The sequence below is a fragment of the Mugil cephalus genome, chromosome 5 (genome assembly GCF_022458985.1).
Source record: "Mugil cephalus isolate CIBA_MC_2020 chromosome 5, CIBA_Mcephalus_1.1, whole genome shotgun sequence".
Lineage (NCBI taxonomy): Eukaryota > Metazoa > Chordata > Actinopteri > Mugiliformes > Mugilidae > Mugil > Mugil cephalus.
Window position 1 is genome coordinate 13,733,821 of NC_061774.1, and position 9,492 is coordinate 13,743,312.

The following is a 9,492-nucleotide window of genomic DNA, read 5'->3' on the forward strand; positions in this document are numbered from 1 at the left end:
TAACTTTGTTGAGTAAACCTGAGGAACAAAACCAGTGACAGATATAATGCCTTATATGTCCTTGTTCCAACACTTCCTTGTAGCTACATACTGCCTACCCACTCTGAGTGACATATTCACATCTCTTAGTTTTATTGGTTGCACTACTGCTTCAAATGATTCTACATTATTAATCATTTTATTCACATTAATTCATAAAATGAACCAACAGATAATTTGGTAGGTTTAACTCAGTTTGACACACACAGGTCTGTAATTACTGGTTGAATTCAACTAATGTAAAAACTCTGTTTAACAGATTAATGTTGTTAAATGAATCACAGCAGTTTTCCAGCCACTGACCTGTGAAATGCTCAGCAGCAGAAATACAAGTTTGATTGATTGTTTAGTCTGAGAGAGAAAAACACACTAAGTCTGTTTTAGGTCAATGCATGTGACTGAAATATTGCAACAATTATGCTTCATAGTGGTAGAAATGAAATACTCTCAATGTTTTAATTCACAGGTGGAGAAACTTACTGTGATGGCAGACAGAGTGGAGCTCAGTGTTATGGAGCCTTGGGAGGAACTGTGGTCATCAGACTGATGGACAACACCTTAGAAACATTTAGATGCAATGTGATAAAGGGATCATCAGTAATATTAAGATGGAGAAACAAAACGATAGGGACTAATGTGATAGAAGGCAGATTTCAGTTTAATCTCAGTGATGGAACATTTAGGATCAATGACCTGAGCAGGAATGACAGTGGTCAATACAATCTGAGAAGTTTTGACTCAAATGGAAAAGAATTACAAGAACAGACTCTACAGTTGTTTATTGAAGGTAAAATACTTTTTTTTTTCTACTCCTGGGAAATTAAGTCATATTGACAGATGTAAATATCAAAATGTATTTATTTGTGTACAAACAAAGATATCTTACATTCACTTACCAGTTTTTAGGTTCACTAGTGAAAACAAATATAACAGTCCTGAACTGAATCCTCCTTCATTACTGTTACAGTCAGAGTCTAAATAATATACTTTATATTCTGCATGTTTCTGTATTTATTTATTAAGAGACAATTACCTTGTTATCAAAAGTCATCTGTGTGTGTTTCTCTCAGCTCCGGTGTCCTCTGTCCATCTGGTCTCTGAGTGTCTGTCCCATGGAGAGAAGAGGGTGTCCTGCTCCTCTGATGGAGGGGACAGTCCTCAGTACAGCTGGACTCTGGATGGACACTCAGTGACAGACGCTGAGCTCCTCTCTGGAAATGATGAGACTAACGTCATCACTCTGAAACAAGACGTCTCAGGACATCTGGTCTGTTCAGTCAGGAATCACATCAGTAATGTCTCCAGAGGAGAGAGGATCTCTACCTGTGGTGAGTGACAACATGATGAGAAATAACTTGGTAATCATGTTGGTGTCATAACATCAGTCATAAATGATCTTTGTTTGTTCATAGGCTTCATATTCATCAACTGCACCTTACCTAATGGGACACACATATCAGAGTGGGTGTTTGAAGCCAATAACACACTGTGTATTAACCCAACTACTGCCCCTCCCACTAGTTTGGGTAAGTAGACTACCATAGTGTCAAACAAACCCTCCAATCAAACTTTGATCAGTGATGAATCGTGATACATTAGTTAGTGAAATTTTACTAGGCAAATAAAATGAAAACAGAGTCTGGCAGGCAATCACTTTTTGGCACCACACCTGCAACACAAATTGTGAACTTTGGATGTGAAAGCGATCAGCCAACAGCCCTGCATGGACTACTGCAAAGAGGCCGAGGTTGGAAAACGATTCAGTTTTGTAACGTCAGTGACGAAATAACGTCACATATTCGTGTTTTACTGTTGTTCACTACAATGTTAAAATCCATTTTTATTCACAGCTTGGTCTTGTTATGTTTGTGAATAAGCAAAGCTATTGAAGTCAGTAAACATGACGTCATGCTTGGGAAACGGGTGAAATAACCAGCAGCTAGTAGCTATTTGTTAAATGAAAAGCTTGAATGGCCTTCTGAGAGTAGATGCTACAATCCTCTATATTTTCTTTTTAGTAGGCTATCATCATGAAACAGAGCAAGAAGGACATTATGTCCTTATTTAAAAAAAATTCTTTGTATTTTTCCTCCTTACTGTACATAAAGAAAGAGTGAGATGAGTGTGATTTAGATATAATGTGATTGTACATTTAAGCCTCATGCTGTGAAAAAGAATTCTGCGTGCAGCTAAATGCTTAGATTAAAAAAGTGTCATTGTGCAGATAAAAGTTTTATTTTATGCAAAAACTGAATTCTTATTTTACAAAAAGACCAACATGGTTTCAAGGTTTATTGCGCACATTTTATTTTATGTTTATTGAGACAAAGAATATTTGTCTCATTGTATTAATACTTAATGTATTTCATTTTGGTTTTAAAAATACTAAACTAAACATTTTGAACGCGTAAATACTGGCCTGTTTTGTCCTTATGTGTGCACCCCTGAAGAAACACTGGCCTCACCTCGGCCTCATTGGTAATTATGAACTAGAAACGCCACTGCTGAGTAGGTATTTATTTCAGTCACTCTTTTTGGCTAAAAAGTTACTGAATCAATTTCAAGTCACTGAATCGTTTCGGATCGTGTTGTTCGAGATGAACCAAAATGGTCCTTGAAACGATTCACTGACATGAAATAGATTCATTCACCCCATATATGGACCCATATAGACACTTTAAAAGTGTTAAGATAAACTCTTATAGTGTTAATTTGGGTATGCTGATTTTACTGTGTAAGTCTGTTTTAGGTCAATGCATGTGACTGAAATATTGCAACAATTATGCTTCATAGTGGTAGAAATGAAATACTCTCAATGTTTTAATTCACAGGTGGAGAAACTTACTGTGATGGCAGACAGAGTGGAGCTCAGTGTTATGGAGCTTTGGGAGGAACTGTGGTCATGAAACTGATGGACAACGCTTTAGAAATATATAGATGTGATATGATAAAGGGAACATCAGTAATATTAACATGGAGAAACAAAACAATTGTAAATAATGTAATCAAAGACAGATCTGTCTTTAATCTCAGTGATGGAACATTTAGGATCAATGACCTGAGCAGGAATGACAGTGGTCAATATGTTTTGAGCAGCTTTGACTCAAATGGAAAAGAATTACCAGAACAGACTCTACAGTTGTTTATTGAAGGTAAAATACTTTTTTTCTACTCCTGGGAAATTAAGTCATATTGACAGATCTACATCTCAAATTGTATTGATTTGTGTACAAACAAAGATATCTTACATTCACTTACCAGTTTTTAGGTTCACTAGTGAAAACAAATATAACAGTCCTGAACTGAATCCTCCTTCATTACTGTTACAGTCAGAGTCTAAATAATATACTTTATATTCTGCATGTTTCTGTATTTATTTATTAAGAGATAATTACCTTGTTATCAAAAGTCATCTGTATGTGTTTCTCTTAGCTCCGGTGTCCTCTGTCCATCTGGTCTCTGAGTGTCTGTCCCATGGAGAGAAGAGGGTGTCCTGCTCCTCTGATGGAGGGGACAGTCCTCAGTACAGCTGGACTCTGGATGGACACTCAGTGACAGACGCTGAGCTCCTCTCTGGAAATAACGAGACTAACGTCATCACTCTGAAACAAGACGTCTCAGGACATCTGGTCTGTTCAGTCAGGAATCACATCAGTAGTGTCTCCAGAGGAGAGAGGATCTCTACCTGTGGTGAGTGACAACACGATGAGAAATAACTTGGTAATCATGTTGGTGTCATAACATCAGTCATAAATGATCTTTGTTTGTTCATAGGCTTCATATTCATCAACTGCACCTTACCTAATGGGACACACATATCAGAGTGGGTGTTTGAAGCCAATAACATACTGTGTATTAACCCAACTACTGCCCCTCCCACTGTCCCAGACACTAGTTTGGGTAAAAAGACTACCATAGTGTAAAATAAACACCTTCAATCAAAGTTTGATCAATGATCAACTGTGGTACATTAGTAAATTAAACTTTACTAAGTAAATAAAATATAAACTCTCCTGTCACAGCTTCACCCTGACATGTGACATTTTTGTCTCTGAACAGGTCACATGTCCAACAATGGTGCGTTGAAAGTAGCTGTGATAATTCTCTTGTTAATCGGGATTCTCATCTTTTTTGCCTGGAAGAAAAAAAGACGAGGAAAAGCTGAAGGCTCAGTTGTCCCACAAACACTGGAACCTCCAGAGAACTCTGTCATGATGGTTGAAACCAACAGTGTCACGTTATAACCTGCTGTGAATAGTTTTGTGTCTGTATGGTTGTGAATATGTGGTTTACAGTAAAATTTCTCTTCTGACTTTATTTTTCAGAAAATCTTTTTTTTTTTACCATTAACATTTAGATTAAAGTCACATTTTTTGTAAGTGTATAGAAGGTGTACAGTTTTAATTTACAAATCTGAGGTTGTATCATATTAAACCACCTAAGATTTAAGTTGTAAATTTGTTGTGTGAATACCACCGATACAGGTCACTTTCGGTAGTTAAAAGTAAGTCGGGAAACACATGGTTTTCTTTTTTGTTCTCCACTTAGTTATGTGTATAATCAAATATATCCACATGAAACTCAGGAAAGTTACAGCATTGTTTTATGTTCATCTCATCTGATTATAAATTATGTAAAATTGTTCAAGGCCTTTAAAAGTAGGACCTTTAATTCAGTTGCATTCAAGTGTTGTGTGTATTTAAAACTTCCGTCAGTCAGTCAGACCTCAGATTTTAGATGGAGTAAAGTTCTCCAGTTATAGTCCAATTAAGGCAATAATTGTTTTGTTTTTTCTCGTGCATGTAAACGCACTGACTGACAGCCTCCCAGATGGCCCATCTGCCTTGCTGGGATTGGGTCACAGCAGTGGCGGCTGGCCAATAGAGGGCGCTAGGGCACCGCCCCACCACATTACTTTGAATAAGACATAAAAAATGTAAATAAAATGAAATAATAAAATAAAATAATGTCATAACATGACATCATGCTGCTTTTGTTGTTTTCATTCATAGTACGATACCTTCGTATATGTTTGCTTGTTTTTTCTTTTTTGTTGTTATGTCTATTTTGGAATTATAGCCCTCCCTGAAGAAAACTCCACCAGCCGCCACTGGGTCACAGCCATGACCTTGTAGCCCTCCTCTTTCTCCCTCTTGACTTCCAAGATCACAAGCTTACTTTCCTCTCTTGAGGCTTTGGACCATGGCTTGGATAATGTTCGCCATCAGGGCTTGATATTGTAATAATTTTTTGTTAACCCGGTCTGGTCCGGTACCCACCGCAGACAGGTAAGTATGGAAGTAGATGAATCTTCATTTTAATGAATTTAATTAAGGGACGCCTGCAGCCCACAGGGCAACAAGGGCAGCTCCAGCAGGCCAGGCAGGTACTCCACCATCCTGCAACACCAACACTGCAAACAAGCAGAACACACACCACACAAAGACACACTGCACACAGGAACCACTGCACAGCAACTGAACTGGAGCACTACACACAAGGGGAGCTACAAATCACACTGGCTCCATAGGGACCACTGCAAACATATGCGGGTCAAACTCCACTTTTGTCACTAGGGCTCCCCCTAGTGACAAAAGTGGGGTTTGTAGAGCGCTGCACGGACAGTAAATTGCTCTAAAAGGAGACCGCTAGCACAGTTACGTCAATACATTAAAATCCTTTCTTAAAACGAAATAATATTGACACGGACATTAACTAACAGGACAACACACAGGTAGTTTATATGAATATAATTAAAACCAATGACTTATCCTGCCCTGGCCTGGGGACGAGACCCACTCGTGGGGTCTGGCCGATGTGGGGAGTTGGGCTGCTCAGCTGGCAGACTTGGAGCTACCTAAAGGATGTTTCTGACCTCCTCTCTTAATACAGGACTGATCAACACGACAAACTCCCTTACTCAGCTGTCTTTACTGCCGGCAGCACTGTAAGCTGCGAACAGCATGTAGTATATGGTCTTCTTGTTTTTCTCTTCTGTCCCTTTTCCTGTTTTGGGGGTTTGCGAAGTGTGTACAAAGTTTAAAGGTCAAAAGATCATTTCCCAAATGCCAGCTCGTAAAACTAACTAGATGTAAGGATATAATTTCTTTGTTTATGAATGGGGGTTTTTGGGGATGAGCGTCATATATAAGGTGACTGTTGGAGCGAAGATAAGACTTGTCAGTGGTGATCACTTCTTTCTTCAGCACATCAATACACAACAAGCACCCAGCCGCCACAGTGCCACTGCTCAAAAACCGCTCAGGCCGACTGCTCCCCACGTCTTGCTGTCTGTCTTTTTTCTTCCCCACTGCCTCTTTTCTTTTCAGCTCCAACCCAGGTGAGTCTCCTCCCCACACAGGTGGACCGCATCAACCAGTAATTGCACGTCCCTCTCCTGGAAGTTCCCAGCCCCGCATCACTCCCTCACTACAATGTTATGGGGTGCCGTTTGTAAATCTGCGCGTGTTAAAATGAACACGCAATTTTTCCCACATTTTTATATCACATTTAGTAAATGTTAAATCTAAATATGAATACTAAATCTAAATGTTAAATTTTAAATCTAAATCTAATAAATATAAATGTCAAATATAAATATAAATGTCAAATATAAATGTTAAATATAAATGTTAAATGTAGCGCTTGGAGAAACTAAATATTTAGCAAACATGCTAATTGGCTCTGCCGTTCAGCGGAAGTAGACTACCAAAATAAAAGCTTCATTCTGAGCAGTGTTCTGGTGGGATCGTCACCGCGGCGCTGTCAGAGGTTCTCTCCGTGCTGCCCGTCACTGACTGACTTTATCTCTCGGCGACTCCTTCCAGCAGCGGTCCTTCGACTATCGTGGAGCTAAAACTATCTATCTAGCCAAAACTAGTAGCAGATGTAGCCGACGCTTTGCTAGATTAGTTAGCGATCAACGTGCTTCGTGAAAAGCGCATTTGCTTTGATTCTGCAGCGCCGTGCTGTCTGCTGTACATTTGCAATCCACATCATCTTAAAGCTAATGCTACTGTATCTGGACAGAAATGTCTCCTCAGGGCTTCACCAGCTCTGAACAAGGCCAAACTATTTAACATGTAAGAGTACACTCGTTTATATATTCTTAAACTTACTGTGTTGGCGTTTTATTTTATTTTATTTTTTATTTTATTAACTGTACCAGGATCAACAAGTGTGGCAACACGAGGGATAATTTACTCAGTTATGTCTCAAAACTCTTTTCGCTTTTGTATACAACCGACAACGCCACCTTGGGTTAGGGCCGAAGGACCCGTATTAAAGGTCAATTACCAACTATTACAAAAGGACACAGGTTCGTTCAATCAGGGAGAATAGGAGACGGAGTTCAATTATCACATACAAAAACTTTATTTTGGCACTCTAAAATAAACAAGGCATGGGACAAAATGAAAATAATAAAAAAACGGAGCCAACTGAGAAAAAGGATACGAGCTGGGGCTTACCGGCTGGAGGAGGAACCAACATGGGGAGTGACGTCCACAATAAAAATGAAAAGGGGAACACCCCACTCACAACCAAAAAAACGTGAGGAGCGCACAAAATAAGCAGGGACCACCACACACACACACACAGGGGACCAACACCACCCGGGGAAGAACCACCACCGTCCACCTCCAGGGAAAATAAAGCACAGTTAACAGGGCTCACAATTAAAGGAAAAACAAACAATATCCCACAATATAAACGAATTAAAGAATAATCAATTAATACACTAAGGAATAATACAGTTAGATTAATCAAAAATCAAACAAATTAACAAACAGATTAAAAAGTCTCTGGCCAGAGATATCTACTCAACAGTAATCGTAACTAATCCATTTCTGACAAGTAACTGAGGGCTGAAATTAAGAAGTTTTCCCCCCCAAATAGAACGTAAATAATTACAATAAACTCCCAAAATGACACCTTACTCAAGCAAAGCAAACCACTTAACCAAAAAATAAATAACCACAATAAACTTTACTATTAATCAGAAAAAGAAACAAAATATAAATAAATGAATAAACAAAATTACACCACACCTTGAGAATTGCATTTAAAACGCACACACACGTAAGCACTCACGCACACACACACACACGCACACACTCAATCTAAACTAGGGGCTGAGGGTCCGGACTGGGCTCGTAATGTCCAGCACAAGCGGCAGCCACACACCCACGAACGCGCACCACCACACGTGCAATAGCAGCAGAAAACCCGGGCCAGCAGCGCGAAGCAGGTCGACCCAAAACGGCCGTCAAGAACCCAAAGTCAGGAGCAGCGAAATAACAGGAGCAGCGAAGTAGCAGTAGCAAGGTAGCAGTAGCGAAGTGGCGAGGCATCCGTGGCTAATCAGCCGGAATTATTCAGTGCCAGTCTTACTCTGCTTGGCGTCCAAACTACCGGCCTTTTATCCGGTCGGTTTCGGTCTCTACCAAAAAGGGAGAGGGGTGAAGAGGGTCGACGTAGCGGCGGGGGACAGCCACCACAACACCAACAACCAGCACTGTTAGAGGTAGAGGAGTGGAGAAAGGAGGAAGCTCAACACCTGGCCAAGACAATTAGCAGCAGCAGCACACCGCAACTCACCTAAACGCCAGTGATGGCGACCCCAGTGCCCTGCCAGGACCGCGTGGATGCCGGATCTATCGGAAAGGTTATGTTTGAATTAACTGACACTAACAAGTGTGGACTATTACCGGCATGCTAATGCGTGCCTACCTGTCCGATGCGGTGAGCAGCGGGGACAACCTGGAAGTGGGCGGGCCGACGAGGCAGGAAGCGAGAGGACAGGGGGGAGAAACCTCTCCTACTTTTATCCTCTCTGTGTGACTAATGATTGGCCAGAGAGGGCAGGGTGAACCGGAATTATTCAAGACAGTGGTGCCTCATACCACTACACAAGGTTGCATCAACAACAAAATTGACCATCCCAATATTGAAGAAGTGATCTGGGCTTCAAAGACTGTGGTTCATCTTCTAAGACCATGACTGTGGAGGGTGGACTCAGCAGGTGCGTCATCCAGGAGAAGGACAGATATAGTTAAACGAGTATATTGTGTCCAAATTTAATGTGTCTATTGATGCTTCCAGAGAACTTCATGAGCGATGATTGTGTTATTATGTGCACAACCAAAGGAACTGCAGCCTTGGTTACACACCTACTTTTTATGAACTGAAACCCAATGAGTATTCTGGAAATAAAGCATGTTCTGTCACCTGATATCTAAAGTTGGTGTCTGATTATTTTCACACATCAAAAAGGACTATGCCAAATAATAGCATCACTATAATAATCATCAGATATAGGAACTGCATGTCATAGAAATATAGAGCATATTATTAGATGACTGTGTCAACAACGTATAGTGTAATTGATGGATTTTGTATTAGAAATGTAGTGACAAAGCAGCAGTTTTCTTTACTTGGAACTGGTAACAGGCA

General features: G+C 40.2%; 1 long non-coding RNA gene across 1 annotated transcript; it reads right to left on the reverse strand.

The window, feature by feature from the left end:
* Positions 1–1,196: 1,196 nt before the first annotated feature.
* Positions 1,197–6,473, reverse strand: LOC125008011. The gene is made up of 3 exons (XR_007112840.1): positions 5,319–6,473; positions 3,435–3,612; positions 1,197–1,250 (listed from the first exon to the last, which is right to left on the reverse strand). It is a non-coding gene; the product is annotated as an uncharacterized LOC125008011 (long non-coding RNA).
* Between the last annotated feature and the right edge of the window lie 3,019 nt (positions 6,474–9,492).